Here is a 19266-nt window from a genome sequence, read left to right on the forward strand (position 1 = left end):
TACTTTATTTAGCAGCGTAGAAGATGGCAATGTTCAGGAACGGTGCAGCCATGGAGATGTTTAGAACTGTCAATTATCCCGAGCACACCGCCTCACCCCCGAAAACGGGAAGCCTCAAAGGCAGTGGAATGGTGCACTTTTTAAGATCATTCATAATAACCATTTGACCATGGTAGCATTATATGTATTACCTCTATCTGAGACAGATGTAATATATGCAATGTCAATAGTTCTGCCAATATGATCCAGTCACCTCAACATTGGTGGATCTGTCACACAAAATCTGGTGAGATTAATAACATTATTGCTTAGAAAATTCACTATATATCCTAAACTTTAAATTCTCATGTCATGAGATAGCCACTCAACCATACTGCTTCAGCCTACTAGTGAAATTGGTTGTCACAACTCCACCCCTCAGTGTGTCTTGGATGCAGTTACTAACAGCTCTGCCATCCAGTCTAGTGCAGATGCGTGCTAAGATGACTATGTTTTGATTGACAGCTCGGCCGGCCAATCTGAGACTGGGAGGTGCTGGACTGCCTTCAGGTGTTCCCTGTCCCAGGTGATTGCTCAGCTGCTTAGCTGGCCTGCCATTCCCAGATCTCTGCAAGGTGTAGATTCAGCTCTGTGGTTTGTTTCTCTGTGCCTTGTGCTTTGCTTGTGGATCTTTTTGCTGCCCAACCTTGGACCTCGTTCTAACCATCCGTTTTGCCTAGCCCCTTTGCTCTGATCCGTTATCCTCTTAATATTCTGACATCAGACAGTTACCTGGCTACTCCTTTGTCTCTTCCCTTTGTTTATAATGTACCCTTCTGGCTCTTGATCTCGGACTCCTTGACTTCCCTGACTCACGGCTTGTCTGTGAGAAGTGGCTCAGTTTCATATTGCTCATTTATGTGGAGAGGAGTAACTGCTTTTGAATACTGCCACTTAAACCTTCAGCAGTACTCTCGAGCTGCACCTGTACTTTGGAATGCTCTTTTCTTAGATCTATAACATTAGTTTGTTCTCCCTGTGTTTGCATTGGTTTCCTCTGGGTACTCAAATGTTGCCCCACACTCAGAAATATAGTAAGAGGTTAATAGACTTCCTAGTAAAGGGGTTTTCCAGGTTTATCATGAATGTGACTGCAGGCTTTTGAATCCTGAATCCACGCAGCTCGCTGTAAGGGTTCTGTGGTGCTAGCGGTCATGTGACTGTAAGTATGCGATATCCATACTCCCAGCCATTTTCCGACTGGATGTGCACAGCATCACTCAATTCACTTATATTGAGCGATTATGCACATGTCTAGTCGGAATGTCCCATCCCTGGACGAGAACGACACTGCTAACTATAGACCTATGTCTAATTTTCCCTTCATCTCTAAACTCTTGGAACGCTTGGTCCACTCCCGTCTAATCCGCTATCTCCTCAGATAACTCTCATCTTGACCCTTTACAATCCGGTTTCCGCTCCTCACACTCTACTGAAACTGCCCTCACTAAAGTCTCGAATGGTCACTGCTCCCTGCTGATTCTCTTTGACATCCCTGCCGCTTTTGACACTGTGGATCACCAGCTCCTCCTCACTATGCTCCGCTCTATAGGCCTCAAGGACACCGCTCTCTCCTGGTTCTCCTCCTACCTCTCTGACCGCTCCTTCACTTTGTCTTTTGCCGGCTCTTCTTCCTCTAATCTTCCCCTTACTATCGGGGTTCCATAAGGATCAGTCTTAGTTCCTCTCCTCTTCTCCTTGTATACTGCCCCTATTGGACAAACCATCAGCAGATTTGGTTTCCAGTATCCTCTCTATGCTGATGACACCAACTATACACCTCTTCACCTGATATCACCCCCACTCTAATACAAAATACCAGTGATTGTCTGTCCGCTGTCTCTAACATCATGTCCTCCCTCTATCTGAAACTGAATCTCTCCAAAACTGAACTCCTTATTTTTCCTCCCTCTGCTAACCTACCTATACCTGACTTTTCAATTTCCTTGGGTGTCGCCACCATAACTCCCAAGCAGCAAGCTCGCTGTCTTGGAGTCATATTTGACACACAATTTTCCTTTATTTCCCATATACTCACTCGCTCATGTCACCTGCACCTTAAAAAGATCTCCAGAATCTGACCTCTTCTCACTTTTGATACTGCAAAAACTCTTACTGTCATTCTTATTCACTCTTGTCTGGACTACTGCAAGTCTCTTCTGATCAGTCTCCCTCTAAACAAACTGTCCTCTCCAATCTATTCTGAATGCAGTAGCCAGAGTCGTATTTCTATCAAACCACTTCACCGACGCCTCTATCCTGTGCCAGTCATTGCATTGGTTACCCATTCACCACAGAATACAATACAAACTCATCTCTCTCACCCACAAAGCTCTCCACAGTTCTGCAGCGCCCTATATTTCAGTCCTCATTTTGTCTATCGCCCCTCCCGTGCCCTCCGTTCTGCAACTGATCGAAGACTGATATCCTCCTTAATCCAAACCTCACACCTCTGTCTCCAAGACTTCTGTCCTGCTGCGCCAGTTTTCTGGAATGCACTGCCCCAAATAATCTGACTTATATCTAGCCCCCATGTCTTCAAGTGTGCTTTAAAAACACATCTGTTTAGACAAGCCTACCACCTCAACTCACCAACCTAACTCTTCCCTGTTCCCTCCTAAATGTTAATCTTAATCTGCCCCTGCTTATTCCTCTGTCTCCACATCCTCCATGCACCAAATACCACACGGTAACTGTCCTTATACGGATACTGGCTGTTGACCATGTTTTACCTATTGTGTCCCCCCTTTTCCGTATAGATTGTAAGCTTACGAGCAGGGCCCTCAATCCTCCTGTAGCTGTTGAAATATGATACATTGTACTGTTTATATTGTCTGTATATGTCCCTACGTAATTGTAAAGTGATGCGGAATATGTTGGTGCTATATAAATAAAAATGATTATTAGATTTAATATGGCCAGAAGTATGGATATCGCATACTTGGTGACATGACTGCACTGTCTTGCTGCTGGCACTGGAGAATCCTCACAGTATGCACTGTGGAGATGCACAAGTCTGCAGTCAGTGTCCCTAGTGTCTGCGTCTTAAATGGAAAAATGGATGGAGTTCCATTGAGGACTGGGATTGATGTGACTGGTGACGAGCTCTGTACAGCACTACTGAATATCTTAGTGATACATAAGAAATGAGTAATAAATACCCTTATTCTACAAAATCGAACTAAAAGATTATGAAAGCACGTCTTTCAGTGGTACTTATTACACTTTGATATCAAGGACTGCAATCTTATTGTCTAACATGTTTACACCTTAATAAAAAGCTCAATTGCTACTTTATTGAATCCTCCAAGCTGTTTCTATTTTATCCAGAGTGGACTTTATAACTGCGCACTCCCACTGATGTCTGTCCCATTTATCATGATGAATAAAATAACACCTGTAATTATAAGCACTTCCACTTACTGTGTCATAACTGCATTTGTCGATTTCATTTTAAGAACAGACGTACGGAATTCATGCTCAAAACTGCTAATTGATGTAAACGGAAACAGAGGGGCCCCATTGACTATTACGGAGTCGATCTGGTTTCTGTTTGGTGTCCTTTTATGAGAACAAAAATAAAAGTGCAGCTTGCAGAACGGTTTCCTCTATTCTAAAAAGTGAGCCCCAAAACCAGATGGACTCCATAATCAATGATCTCCCTGCTTCAGTTTTGGCTATATATTCTATTTGTTCTAAAAATGGAACAGACAAATTATGGGAACAAAGCCTAAAACTGTAAGCTCTAGCAGACGAGCCTATCTCTCCAAGTATTTATAAAAGGTCTTACATGGCTGTCATCAAGTACAGTGGCGTAACAAGAGTCCAATGGCCTCTGGTGCAAAATTTGCACCTGGGCCACAACCAGCCCCCGCCCCATCTGCCCCCGCATGTTGGTCATATGTATGAGCTCTTGCTGTGTTCTAAATGTATACATGTCCCTTACCCTGTGCCCCTTCCTGGTATACGTGTCCCTTATCATGCGCCCCTTCGTGGTATGCGTGTCCCGTATCCCGCGCCCCTTCGTGGTATGCGTGTCCCTTATCCCGCGCCCCTTCGTGGTATGTGTGTCCCTTATCCTGGTATATGTCCCCCAATCTGCCGCAGTTCTTTAATGCATAGAAAAAAAAAAGATTCTACTCTCCTTCCCTCTGCTCCTCCACCACGTGGTGTCCTCTTCTGAAGCTTGCAGCTGACTTTCTCGTGCAAGCGACGGGAACTCATGACGTCACTGCCGTGCGCCCCCAGTCATGTGCACCCCGACGTTGGCTACTGGCCTCTGATTGGCCGGCAGTATGTATTGCAGTGCACGAACCCCTGCGCTGCAATACATTTCAGCTGAATGTCTGTCTGAGGATGCACATCCAGTTGAAGTTTGTGCTGGTGTGAGCGGACCCCTCACCCGTACAGGCCCGGTTGCGACCTTTTCATCCGCGATCGTTAAGCCCCTGATCATGTACCTAAAATGTCCTGATTACCAGTAGAGCACTGCAGAATATTCTCACATTTATAGCAGTTGTAAAAATAATGATAAAATGCCTTCTTACCTGTGCAATATTTGAGAGTTGAGACAGCACCCCCACCCAATTCTTTCTGAAAGAAAAAACACCGCTTATAAATTCGCCAATATTTTTCTTTTCATTTGTTATTCAGAAGTGACATTTTGTCTGTTGAAAGCCTTTGACAAGCAGAAAGAAATGTCACACTTGAGTGACTAACAATAATATTATTGGATTAATTAGATGCTGCTTTCCACATGCGTTCAGGTAATAGGCTGTGCGGAGGGAGCTCGTTTGCTGTTGGCCTACACTAATTCCATTACCATGTGCTGCCTACACTGCCAATATAACTGGAAGAAGGCAACCGTATGGCGCCCTAGAATTCTAGATTAACCACTTATGAACATCATTCAGGAAAAATACTTTAGGAAATTTAGCAATCCAACTGTTATGATTTTTAGTAAGGTTCTTAGAGAGCAAGACTTTCTTTCAGTCCAAGTTTTTCCTTGCCCAATATTTATAAAGCCGACCTAACAGAGTGAACCTTGTGCCATAATGGCCCACCCAAACAATCTCATTTGATGCGAGTGGCCAAATGAGGCCTGACATTAGGACCGTTTTACATAGCCATTCAACATTATTAACTAAAATAACTATTTATTCCCTTTACTTGTCAGATATGATTTAAGAAATGAACTTTGAAGTTTCCATCCCTTCCATTTTCAGGAAGTTATTGCCATAATTGATAAGAGAACTTTATGAACAGAGCAGTTTTATTACGGATTATGTAATTCTTTCCACCTAGAAACTTGTCTTGTAGACGGTACACAATTACAGCCTGTGCCGAGGACTAATGCTCTCAACAGTAGTGATCATGTATTTCTATTTGGCACACTGGCTTATAAACTTTCAAGGCCTTCAATATAATTCCATATTATATCCGTATTTTACAATGCAGTTTATGAAGCCCTATTTTTTTTGCAGCACAACTTTATTATTAATTTATTACTACTACTACTAATCCGACCCATTTTACTAGTGAGGAGTTACCGTATATGTACAAACAATATCTGACATTACCGAATAATATATAGTTCAACAATTCATTCAAGAGGAGTGAGCTTTGCTCGCAAGAGCTTACAATCTATAGGGAAGTAGGGCTGACACACAAGGTAAAAAATGATTTTATTTTGTGGTCCAGCCATTTTTATAATACGAGTGTTCATTTAAGCTGCATCTGTTTGTCCAGATACAAAATGCTACCAAGAAAAGCATTAAGAGCAGTTACATTAGTAAGGTGATGTGAAAGGCCTCTCTAAAAAGATGTATTTTAGGGCACAGTTAATTTGATTAATTCACAGTATCCACAGTATTGTCTGGGGCAGCGCATTCCAGAGAACTGGTGCAGCACAAGAAAAATCTTAGACTTTGAAACCGTGACACTAGTAGTTTCTGTGAATCAATTGCCTTAATAACCAAAGCTTGTTACACATGTATAGGCATACATTAGTCAAACCATTAATTTTTTTCTAATATTTTGTAGAAAAATCAGAACTGTGGATTGTGACAAATTAGCATTGATGGAAGATCTCTAGAATTGGGGTGTGAACACTTTTAATATTTAATAGAAATGTGGGCTTGTACTTTTAGATGATCATGTATGTAATATAATTCTAATATAAATTCTGTAACATATATTCTAATATATGGTAATTGTATACAGTAAGAGGAGAAATTAAATAATTCAAAGTTCTATTTAAACTAAAAATGTCACTTAAGTAAGACACACCACTGATACATTGTAAGATTCATACCAAACTAAATGTTGGTGGGTTTGTGTAAGAAGAAGAAAAAAAAAAAAATTACGTATCGAATGAATTGACAAAGTAGAGATTTTCTTTCTATACGAGTATAGCTGTGATTACTTTTAACCTGAACTGCCTTTAAAAATGCAATCTGTCACGAATAGTGTTGAGCGATACCTTCCGATATCGGGAAATATCGGATCGGATTGGATCGGACCGATACCGAAAAAGTATCGGATATCGCCGATTCCGATACCGGAAACCAATGCAAGTCAATGGGACATAAATATCGGAATTAAAATAAACCCTTTCTTTCCTTGTAGGTTATTTCTACATGAAGGAAAACAACTAAGAATAATGTAGAATGTATTGGGGGAGGTGGGGGAGACAATAAAGGCATAGAGGTTTAGCTCAGTCAAATGGAATAGCAGGAATTAATATTTTTTTATTATGTTCTGAGTTACGGAAATATTAACTATGTTAAGTATTTTTATATTTTGTCAGATATTTATGTTTCACTACTTCCATGCTCTTCACCTTCTTTTTTACTTCTCCCACACTTTCTCCTTCATCATCCTCAGCATCTTTTTCATCCACTTCTTCTTCACCTTCTTCTTCTTCACCTTCTTCGTATTATTCTTTTTTTTACATTCTTCATATTCTACTTCTTCATCTTCTTCATATTCTTCTTCTTCATCATATTCTTATTTGTGACAGGCATTCCTGTAGTTGTTATCTATAAAAGGTTGGACATTACACCTTTCGTTCTGCCCGTCACAAAAGATTTACAACAGGATTTGTCCGCGTTCAGTTTGGCCTGCAGCAGCAGGTCTTTTCCAGGGGCACCACGAGGAGGAACGGACTCACCCCCATACACTGCTTAGTCATCTTCTGCTTATAATTTAGATATTATCTTTTGCTCTGATTTTTAGTCTTATGCTTAATGTTCTTCCGCTTTTTGTTCTGCAGCTTCTTGTATTTCTGCTTCTTGGTTTTCTGTCTCTTGTTTTTCTGTATCTTGGTGCTTGTCTTCTCTTCTTTGTCTTCTTGGTCAACTTCTTCAGGGTCATCTTCTTGGTCTTCTTCGGGGTGGTCTTCAGGGTCGTCGTCTTCGGGGGTCCTCGTCTTCGGGGTCCTCGTCTTCTTCGGGTTGGTCTTCTGGGTCCTCGTCTTCGGGGTCCTCGTCTTCTTCGGGGTGGTCTTCAGGGTCCTCGTCTTCTTCGGGGTGGTCTTCAGGGTCCTCGTCTTCTTCGGGGTGGTCTTCAGGGTCCTCGTCTTCAGGGTCATTGTCTTCGGGGTCCTCGTCTTCTTAGGGTTGGTCTTCAGGGTCCTCGTCTTCAGGGTCCTCGTCAGGGAGATCCAGAGTGATTACCAAGAACCATTTCAAAAAGCTTGAACTTGGAAATGTAGCAGAAGGTACAAGAAAGCTGAGGAACTACCGAGGACCAGCTGACGGTACTGGAACCCGGATGGATAGCAGAAGGTACAAGAGCCAATGGAACTACCGAGGACCAGCTGATGTTACTGGAACTCGGTTACTAAGCAGGAGGTACCTGTGCCAGAAAGCACTACCAAGGACCAGCAGACGTTGGTGGAACTTGGATACCGAGAAGGAGGCACCTAATCCAAAGGCACTGCCGAGAACCAGCTGACGGTACTGGAACCCGGATGGGTAGCAGAAGGTACAAGAGCCAATGGAACTACCGAGGACCAGCTGATGTTACTGGAACCCGGATGGGTAGCAGAAGGTACAAGAGCCAATGGAACTACCGAGGACCAGCTGATGTTACTGGAACTCGGTTACTAAGCAGGAGGTACCTGTGCCAGAAAGCACTACCAAGGACCAGCAGACGTTGGTGGAACTTGGATACCGAGAAGGAGGCACCTAATCCAAAGGCACTGCCGAGAACCAGCTGACGGTACTGGAACCCGGATGGGTAGCAGAAGGTACCCATGTAAAAAAAAAGTTCAAGGCCGCGAGCCGGCCGCAGTTACCAAAACCCACAGTCCTACAGAGGGTGCTTGTCCTATTGGCACTATGGAACCAGCCTTCATTGCCAGATCCCGCAGCCCACATAGGAGTCACCTAAACTGCAGGCACCATAGAGTCGGCTAACCCGACCGCAACACGACAGGACAACGCATTGGAGGCAAAGTGACGTTGACACTACCCGGAAACAGCTGGCGTGCTGGAACCAGGCTGGGCAGGAGGGAGTACCCGTGCCAAAGACACTGCCGAGAACCAGCTGACGGTACTGGAACCCGGATGGGTAGCAGAAGATACAAGAGCAAATGGAACTACCGAGGACCAGCTGACGGTACTGGAACCCGGATGGGTAGCAGAAGGTACAAGAGCCAATGGAACTACCGAGGACCAGCTGATGTTACTGGAACTCGGTTACTAAGCAGGAGGTACCTGTGCCAGAAAGCACTACCAAGGACCAGCAGACGTTGGTGGAACTTGGATACCGAGAAGGAGGCACCTAATCCAAAGGCACTGCCGAGAACCAGCTGACGGTACTGGAACCCGGATGGGTAGCAGAAGATACAAGAGCAAATGGAACTACCGAGGACCAGCTGACGGTACTGGAACCCGGATGGGTAGCAGAAGGTACAAGAGCCAATGGAACTACCGAGGACCAGCTGATGTTACTGGAACTCGGTTACTAAGCAGGAGGTACCTGTGCCAGAAAGCACTACCAAGGACCAGCAGACGTTGGTGGAACTTGGATACCGAGAAGGAGGCACCTAATCCAAAGGCACTGCCGAGAACCAGCTGACGGTACTGGAACCCGGATGGGTAGCAGAAGATACAAGAGCAAATGGAACTACCGAGGACCAGCTGACGGTACTGGAACCCGGATGGGTAGCAGAAGATACAAGAGCAAATGGAACTACCGAGGACCAGCTGACGGTACTGGAACCCGGATGGGTAGCAGAAGGTACAAGAGCCAATGGAACTACCGAGGACCAGCTGATGTTACTGGAACTCGGTTACTAAGCAGGAGGTACCTGTGCCAGAAAGCACTACCAAGGACCAGCAGACGTTGGTGGAACTTGGATACCGAGAAGGAGGCACCTAATCCAAAGGCACTGCCGAGAACCAGCTGACGGTACTGGAACCCGGATGGGTAGCAGAAGGTACCCATGTAAAAAAAAAGTTCAAGGCCGCGAGCCGGCCGCAGTTACCAAAACCCACAGTCCTACAGAGGGTGCTTGTCCTATTGGCACTATGGAACCAGCCTTCATTGCCAGATCCCGCAGCCCACATAGGAGTCACCTAAACTGCAGGCACCATAGAGTCGGCTAACCCGACCGCAACACGACAGGACAACGCATTGGAGGCAAAGTGACGTTGACACTACCCGGAAACAGCTGGCGTGCTGGAACCAGGCTGGGCAGGAGGGAGTACCCGTGCCAAAGACACTGCCGAGAACCAGCTGACGGTACTGGAACCCGGATGGGTAGCAGAAGATACCAGAGCAAATGGAACTACCGAGGACCAGCTGACGGTACTGGAACCCGGATGGGTAGCAGAAGGTACAAGAGCCAATGGAACTACCGAGGACCAGCTGATGTTACTGGAACTCGGTTACTAAGCAGGAGGTACCTGTGCCAGAAAGCACTACCAAGGACCAGCAGACGTTGGTGGAACTTGGATACCGAGAAGGAGGCACCTAATCCAAAGGCACTGCCGAGAACCAGCTGACGGTACTGGAACCCGGATGGGTAGCAGAAGGTACCCATGTAAAAAAAAAGTTCAAGGCCGCGAGCCGGCCGCAGTTACCAAAACCCACAGTCCTACAGAGGGTGCTTGTCCTATTGGCACTATGGAACCAGCCTTCATTGCCAGATCCCGCAGCCCACATAGGAGTCACCTAAACTGCAGGCACCATAGAGTCGGCTAACCCGACCGCAACACGACAGGACAACGCATTGGAGGCAAAGTGACGTTGACACTACCCGGAAACAGCTGGCGTGCTGGAACCAGGCTGGGCAGGAGGGAGTACCCGTGCCAAAGACACTGCCGAGAACCAGCTGACGGTACTGGAACCCGGATGGGTAGCAGAAGATACAAGAGCAAATGGAACTACCGAGGACCAGCTGACGGTACTGGAACCCGGATGGGTAGCAGAAGGTACAAGAGCCAATGGAACTACCGAGGACCAGCTGATGTTACTGGAACTCGGTTACTAAGCAGGAGGTACCTGTGCCAGAAAGCACTACCAAGGACCAGCAGACGTTGGTGGAACTTGGATACCGAGAAGGAGGCACCTAATCCAAAGGCACTGCCGAGAACCAGCTGACGGTACTGGAACCCGGATGGGTAGCAGAAGGTACCCATGTAAAAAAAAAGTTCAAGGCCGCGAGCCGGCCGCAGTTACCAAAACCCACAGTCCTACAGAGGGTGCTTGTCCTATTGGCACTATGGAACCAGCCTTCATTGCCAGATCCCGCAGCCCACATAGGAGTCACCTAAACTGCAGGCACCATAGAGTCGGCTAACCCGACCGCAACACGACAGGACAACGCATTGGAGGCAAAGTGACGTTGACACTACCCGGAAACAGCTGGCGTGCTGGAACCAGGCTGGGCAGGAGGGAGTACCCGTGCCAAAGACACTGCCGAGAACCAGCTGACGGTACTGGAACCCGGATGGGTAGCAGAAGGTACAAGAGCCAATGGAACTGCCGAGAACCAGCTGGCGGTGCTGGAGCCCAGGGTAAATACTAAAAACAGAAGAGCCAGAGGTGTATTTGGAGGAGGTTTTAAATCCGTACTACAGTGGATGTGGACAAAGCAGGAGAATTTGCCGGACACACAGCTGGGGATCAGCTGACGTTACTGAATCCCAATAACACTGGAGCAAGCGTTGACTGTGCAGACGGCACTTCTGAGCAGCAACTAGCGGTATTGGAGCCCAGGGTAAATACTAAAAACGGAGGAGCCAGAGGTGTAATTGGAGCAAGTTTTAAATAAGTAGCACAGTGAATATGGACAGAGCAGGAGAAATTGCCGTGAACACAGCAGGGGAACAGCTGACGTTACCGAACCCCAATAACACCGCAGCAAGTGTTGACTGTGCAGACGGCACTTCCGAGCGCCAACTGGCGGTGCTGGAGCCCAGGGATAAGAATGAAAACAGAGGAGCCAGAGGTGTAATTCGAGCAACTTTAAAATGTGTAGTACAGTGGATGTGGACAAAGCAGGAGAAATTGCCGTCCGCACAGCAGGAGAACAGCTGACGTTACTGAACCCCAATAACACGGCAGCAAGTGTTGACTGTGCAGACAGCACTTCCGAGCGCCAACTGGCGGTGTTGGAGCCCAGGGTAAATACTAAAAACGGAGGAGCCAGAGGTGTAATTGGAGCAAGTTTTAAATAAGTAGCACAGTGAATATGGACAGAGCAGGAGAAATTGCCGTGAACACAGCAGGGGAACAGCTGACGTTACCGAACCCCAATAACACCGCAGCAAGTGTTGACTGTGCAGACGGCACTTCCGAGCGCCAACTGGCGGTGCTGGAGCCCAGGGATAATACTGAAAACAGAGGAGCCAGAGGTGTAATTGGAGCAACTTTAAAATCTGTAGTAGTGAGAATGTGGACAGAGCAGGAGAAATTGCCGTCCGCACAGCAGGGGAACAGCTGACGTTACTGAACCCCAATAACATGGTAGCAAGTGTTGACTGTGCAGACAGCACTTCCGAGCGCCAACTGGCGGTGCTGGAGCCCAGGGATAAGAATGAAAACAGAGGAGCCAGAGGAGTAATTGGAGCAACTTTAAAATGTGTAGTACAGTGGATGTGGACAAATCAGGAGAAATTGCCGTCCGCACAGCAGGAGAACAGCTGACGTTACTGAACCCCAATAACACGGCAGCAAGTGTTGACTGTGCAGACGGCACTTCCGAGCGCCAACTGGCGGTGTTGGAGCTCAGGGATTACAGTTCAGGTGGTAGAAACATGAACAGAACAGGAGACCTGGATACTGTTGCCAACCAATTATTTATTCTGGAAGAGGACTGGCAAATTCATGAGAGATCCAGGCCTTGTTCATTTTGAGAAAAGTAAGCCGGTCAACGTTATCGGAGGATAGTCGCATGCGACGGTCTGTTAGTACACCACCTGCGGCACTAAAGACGCGTTCCGATAATACACTAGCAGCAGGGCAAGCTAGCACCTCCAGTGCATACTGACTAAGCTCTGGCCATGTATCCAGCTTACAGACCCAAAACTTGAAGGGAGAAGAGCCGTCTGGGAGTACACTAAGAGGGCAAGACATGTAGTCTGTCACCATCTGACGGAAACGTTGCCTCCTGCTGACTGGAGCTGTCTGTGATGGTGTAGACATTTGTGGCGGCGGGGACACAAAACTTTGCCACATTTCGGCCATACTGGTCTTGCCTTGTGCTGAGGCGCTGCTTCTGCTCCCTCTTTGTGCAGAGCTTCCTCCACTGCCTCGACGCACTGAGCTGCTTTGTAAAGCACTAGCAGCACTGCTCTCGGTTGGAATGGAGAACATGATGGAATGCACCAGTGCGTCTTGGTACTCCCGCATTTTACGCTCCCGGTTCAATGGTGTTATGAGGCTTTGTAAGTTGTCCCGGTAGCGAGGATCTAGGAGGGTGGACACCCAATAATCAGCCGTGTTGAGAATGTGGGCGATGCGGCGGTCGTTTCTGAGGCACTGCAGCATGAAATCAACCATGTGCTGCAGACTGCCAACTGGCCAAGAAACGCTGTCCCCTGCTTGAGGCGTGATCTCTGCCTGCTCTGCATCACCCCACCCTCGCTCTAGATACTGACTACTAGAGCATTGTGTACCTCCCTCCTCTGGACAGATGTCTTCCTCATCCATTGACTCCTCCTCATCCTCCTCACAAAGTGTCCCCTGCCTAGGCCTTTGTGAGGAACCACGTTGCGCAGACTGTAGAGAAGCAGATGGCATTTGTGACTCCTCATCCTCCACCTCTTCCAAAACCTCGTCCCTTAGTGCTTGCAGTGTTTTTTCAAGCAGGCAGATAAGGGGGATAGTCATGCTGACTAGTGCATCATCTGCACTCGCCATCCGCGTGGAATAATCGAAGGCACGCAAAACGTGGCAAATGTCCTTCATAGAGGCCCACTCAGTGGTGGTGAAGTGTGAACGGCGCGCACTGCGACTTGTTTGCGCCTGCTGCAGCTGGTACTCCATTACTGCTGCCTGCTGCTCACACAACCTCTCCAACATATGTAACGTTGAATTCCACCTGGTGGGTAGGTCACATATGATGCGATGTTCCGGAAGACATAATCGGCGCTGCAGAGCTGCAATGCGTGATCTTGCATTGCTGGAACGCCGCAAGTGAGCGCACTCTATGCGGACCTTGTGAAGCAGTGCATCAAGATCCGGATAGTCCCTCAAAAAACTCTGCACGACCAAGTTGAGCACATGTGCCAGACATGGGATGTGAGTGAGGTTGCCTAGGCCCAGAGCTGCCACCAGATTTCGGCCATTGTCACACACTACCATGCCTGGCTGGAGATTCGCTGGCACAAACCACACGTCACTCTGCTGCTTGATGGCATTCCAGAGCTCCTGCGCTGTGTGGCTTCGATTCCCCAAAGAAATTAATTTTAATACGGCCTGTTGACGTTTGGCCACGGCTGTGCTCATATCGGTCATCATAACAGGTAACCGTTCACGGGTCGATGTGGAGGTAGACCGTGACGGCTCCTGCAGCGCTGATTCAGAGGAACTGGAGTATGAGGAGGAGTCAATGTGTACAGACTGGATTCCTGCAATCCTTGGAGTTGGCAGAACACGTACAGCGCCACTCTCAAGATCTGTACCCGGCTCCACAACATTTACCCAATGGGCAGTGAGGGAAAGGTATCGTCCCTGTCCATGCTTACTGGTCCACGCATCAGTGGTCAGGTGGACCTTGCTACTGACGGCGTTTTGTAGCGCATGTTTAATTTTTCCCTCCACATGATGTTGCAGGGCAGGGACGGCTTGCCTGCTGAAATAAAAGCGGCTGGGCACGTTGTATTGTGGGACTGCCAATGCCATAAAGTTACGGAATGTGTCAGTCTCCACCAGCCTGAATGATAGCATTTCAAGGGCCAGTAGTTTAGCAATGCCAGCATTCAGAGCCTGTGCTCGGGGGTGGTTTGCCGAGTATGGGCGCCTTTTCTCCCATGCCTGTGCTAACGATGGCTGTAGACTGGCCTGGGAGTGTGAGGATGACTGGGAAAGTGGTGCTGTGGGTGGAATTACACTGTGTCTCTGTACAACAGTGCCAGAGATTCTTCCATGGCGATCCTGTGAGGAAGCCGAACCAGCTGTGTGTGAGCTGGAGGAAGAGGCTACAACACGAGCTGAAGAGGTGGTAGGTGGCGCTGTAGGTTGGCCTAGGTCTTCAGTGTGTTTGTGTAACTCCACCACGTGCTTGGTCCGCACATGTTTCCACATATTTGTGGTATTGAGGTTGCTGACACTTTTCCCTCTTTTCACCTTCTGATTACACAGCTTGCATTTGACAAAGCAAATGTCATCTGCAACTGTGTCAAAAAAGGACCAGGCACTGCAAGTCTTGGGAGCGCCCGCTTTGGATTTTGGAAGAGCCATGCTCCTAATGGGTGCCGAAGTGGAGGCTACAGGCAACCAAGTCTGCCCCCTCCCTCTCCCTCCTTTTTGGGCCGTTCGGGGAATCTCTTCCTCAGAGCTGCTCCCACCACCTTCCTGTCCCTCACGCCATGATGGGTCAAGGACCTCATCATCTACACCACCCTCTTCAAACAACTGCTTCTCCTGGGTAGTCTCGACAGCACAGTACGCACCAGAAAGTGGCACCTGAGTCTCATCATCAGATGCGTACTGAGGTGTGCTGCTGACCATAGGCACTGGCCCACCCGCCTCTTCAGATTCAGAGAGACAAAACGGTTGCGCATCACTGCATACTACCTCTTCTTCAAATTCTCGAATTCTGCTTGGCTGGCCCCCTCTTTCCAAGCCAAGAGATTCAGAGAACAGAAGTAGAGATGGCTCCTGTCCAGGGCTCTCTGACTGCCTGGGCAATTTGGCAGGTGGTGAAGAGACAGATGGGTGCTCTTCAGTGCTCAGGACCTGAGAGGATCTGGAACTAATTGAAGTCGATGCGTTAGCTGCCATCCATCCGACAACGGCTTCAATTTGGTCCTCGCGCAGCAGTGGGGTACGGCTAGCTCCTACAAAGCTGCGCATAAAGGACTGTTCCCTGGTAAAACTGGGGGATGCTGAGTCACTGGTGCCCGCAGCAGGCACAGAATCCCCACGTCCTCTCCCTGCAGGCACAGAATCCTCACGTCCTCTCCCTGCAGAAACTCCACGCCCACGACCACGACCACATGCCTTACTCCCTGCCTTCTTCATCTTGGTAGACTGATAAAGATAGGCAGAAAAGTACTAAGGGCTTAGTGTGCTTATTCCTGAACAGCTGCTAACAGGTATAAGAAACACTAATTTTATAAAGTGTGGACTAGACTTTAATATGAGCTAATGTGGCCTACACAACTGTAAAGTGGAGTGTTTGGTGAACTTTATTTAGGTTTTTTTTGTCACAAAAAGACACTGGATGTGCCTAAAGATGTAATAACAATAGTATCACAAACTTTTTGTAGCTATTACAATGTAGGAAGGTAACCTACAATGCAATAGATGAGGCTGCAAAAAATAGGCTAATACTAATCTGGCTGGGGCTGCAGGGCCCAATGCTGCAGAAAGGCTCCTCTATCTACTCCTATATAGTGTGTTTGGAATCAATTTAGCTGAATATGGATGGAACCACCACACTAATAGGAGATATCAGGAAAAATTATGAATTGGCAATAAAGGACAATGTATGAGGCAGTGACACACACTGAGTGCACTACAACCAGACGGGGTTGAAGCACACACTACAGGGTGAGCTGCACTCACACACCAGACCTTGCAGACAGCGGTGAACAGTACAGATGCAGAGCACTGTGCACTAGTGCTGCAAGACGGAAAAAAATTTCTCTATCTACTCCTATATAGTGTGTTTGGAACCAATTTAGCTGAATACAGATGGAACCACCACACTAATAGGAGATATCAGGAAAAATTATGAATTGGCAATAAAGGACAATGTATGAGGCAGTGACACACACTGAGTGCACTACAACCAGACGGGGTTGAAGCACACACTACAGGGTGAGCTGCACTCACACACCAGACCTTGCAGACAGCGGTGAACAGTACAGATGCAGAGCACTGTGCACTAGTGCTGCAAGACGGAAAAAAATTTCTCTATCTACTCCTATATAGTGTGTTTGGAACCAATTTAGCTGAATACAGATGGAACCACCACACTAATAGGAGATATCAGGAAAAATTATGAATTGGCAAAAAAGGACAATGTATGAGGCAGTGACACACACTGAGTGCACTACAACCAGACTTGGCTGAAGCACACACTACAGGGTGAGCTGCACTCACACACACAGACCTTGCAGATAGCGGTGAACAGCACAGGGAACTGTGCACTAGCACTGCAAGGCACAGTGATTTAGAAAGTAGCTTGGGTAAAGCAGTATAGAGCAAATAGGTAGCTAAAACTGTCCCTCAGAACAACAGCGTCCTATCCCTAACTGAATTCACAGCAGAGTGAGCTCAAAATGGCGGCGGTGGCTTTTATAGTGCATCATGACATCATTTCAGCAGCCAATCACAGCCATGCCATTAGTTAAGATGCCTACATGCCTAACAGGATGTGCCCACACTTCTTAGGATCCTCATTGGCTGAATAAAATGAAAATGTCTCATTGCATTATGGGAACTTCCGATTCCGGTATACGATATTGCAAAAGTATCGGAATTAAGTATCGGAATTCCGATACCGCGAATATCGGCCGATACCCGATATTTCAGTATCGGAATGCTCAACACTAGTCACGAAGAGTCAATCCTCTCAAGACGTCTATGGGCTTGCAGGTCACAGAAAGTTAACTAAAGTGATACCTTTATCTGCGATCCGATGTCTTATTCCAGAGAAATCCACATTTTTCTTACCTGTGAATGAGCTGTTCCAGACTATGAGCCGGACACTGATCTGCATGGAAATCAGCCTCCAGAGATGATTTTTAATAAAAGGGGGAGTTACCAGTGTGAGACATGGAACTAACTCCGAACAGGAGAACTGAAATTTGTCTTCGTACAAATAATTTGCTGCCGCTGTATTGAAACACTGACTGCCTGTGAGATGGAAGCTGAAGCACTGAGAGGAACCTGCAGATGTCAGTTAGGGTACGCTCACACTAGTGTATAGCATCTGATGATTCTCTCATGTGGAAGAATCTGATGTTATGTGCTATTGACCCTCAGCTAAACTCTGCAGCTAGTGCAGTCTGATGTTTTGACTTGTATGGCTACTCGCCAGTGTGAGCGAACCCTAATAATCACATGCAACTGTGCAGGGAGATCAGGTGGCGGAGTACTGCAATGCCCTCTTTAATCTAAAATAAGCTCTGAAGGCAGATAAATGATAATATCTGCAATTCGATGTCTTATACCAGAGAAATTCATGTTTTTCTTATATGTAAATGAGCTGTTAAGATCTTTTACTTTATTCAGCTTCATGTGACCTATATGCCCATATAGATGGTTTAGGAAGGTTGATCCTACGGACAGATTTTCTTTAATGTCATCTACTGGCATGTCTCCTGTTGGCTGTGACTAATATTGGATTAATGCTACGTTTTTTATTTACTGTGACAAAGTCCATTAGTAATGAAGTTCAGTGAGCATTATGTTCATGAGGTATTGTAATGAATATTGTAATTAGGTGTCATAAAAACAAATGTATAGCTATTGGATAAATGTCATACAGATCACTGAGTGCACCAGGCTTCTTGTAGTCTGTATTAGTCATAGTAAAGTCTTCCAGGCATGTCTCCCTGCTCTCTGGCTAACTATCCCCAAGAGACATACCAAAAGCAATTTTTATTCTGTGTAAGCTCTTCTCCCTTATTACCACGTGTTCATACTTTCATAGTGTTATGTAAAAAAAAAAAAAAGTCCATAAGAAACATGGTAAATACGGTCCTCTTCATTTGTGATCTTGGCTATTTGTCACGCTACCATATATTATAGCCCAGCTATTGCTGCCTGTAAATGTTCAAAAACAATAATCCCTTACAGATTTCACATAAGACTGCCAGGAAGTTCTGAAGTATTACCACAATACCCTACTAAATACAGAGCGTTTTTGCTGTTTTCCTCTATCCACCATGGCTTAATACATGGAGGGTATTACTGTTAATAGGCTACTCTTGTCACTTGTGTCATCAATATTGAACTAACACCTATAGAATCCAGTTGTATCACTGCTCCTCAAATATAAGGTTGATAATGAGACAATTACACATTTGTAAAACAGATCAGTCATTCATACATTTGCCTAACGTGGCACGTAGTTCCTGGAAATTATAATGAATTGAAATCAGCTATTTAACGCTCGACAGGTTTTTCATCATGTGATCATTAATGCGTTTCATGCATAACTTGTTTGTGACTTAATAAATAAAATGCAAATCTAGAGTCAGCACTTGCTTTCTTTCATAAAAATTCAATGATTCATTGAATCTTTCTAAAAACATCAGTGGCTTAGTACAAAAAATAGCATGCAAAAAACACACCTTTCCCAGGCAATGCGTCTGACTTTCCTTTGTCTGGCTCTGACTAAGGATATTGTAATAAAGCATCTCCTTTATGGCTCTAGTTTTGGATTGTGGCATTGCCTATATAGCGGTATTGTCGAGCACAGAGCAGGTGAGCTGATTGGCGTTTTACTTCCAAAAATAAATATTTGTAATTAGATTTACAGTCTTAAGTCCTTGTATTTAGCATTTTGAAAATGTCATCTTACTTTTAAGTTGAAGA

At 46.2% G+C, this 19266-nt stretch overlaps 1 protein-coding gene across 2 annotated transcripts in view; it reads left to right on the forward strand.

Moving 5' to 3' along the window:
• MYO1E (myosin IE) overlaps positions 1–19266 on the forward strand; it is a 192976-nt gene that overhangs the window by 130244 nt on the left and 43466 nt on the right. The window lies entirely within an intron of this gene.

This window comes from Phyllobates terribilis, unplaced genomic scaffold, assembly GCF_046119375.1.
Source record: "Phyllobates terribilis strain yellow unplaced genomic scaffold, ASM4611937v1 Scaffold_11__3_contigs__length_659146591, whole genome shotgun sequence".
NCBI classification, from domain to species: Eukaryota; Metazoa; Chordata; class Amphibia; order Anura; family Dendrobatidae; genus Phyllobates; species Phyllobates terribilis.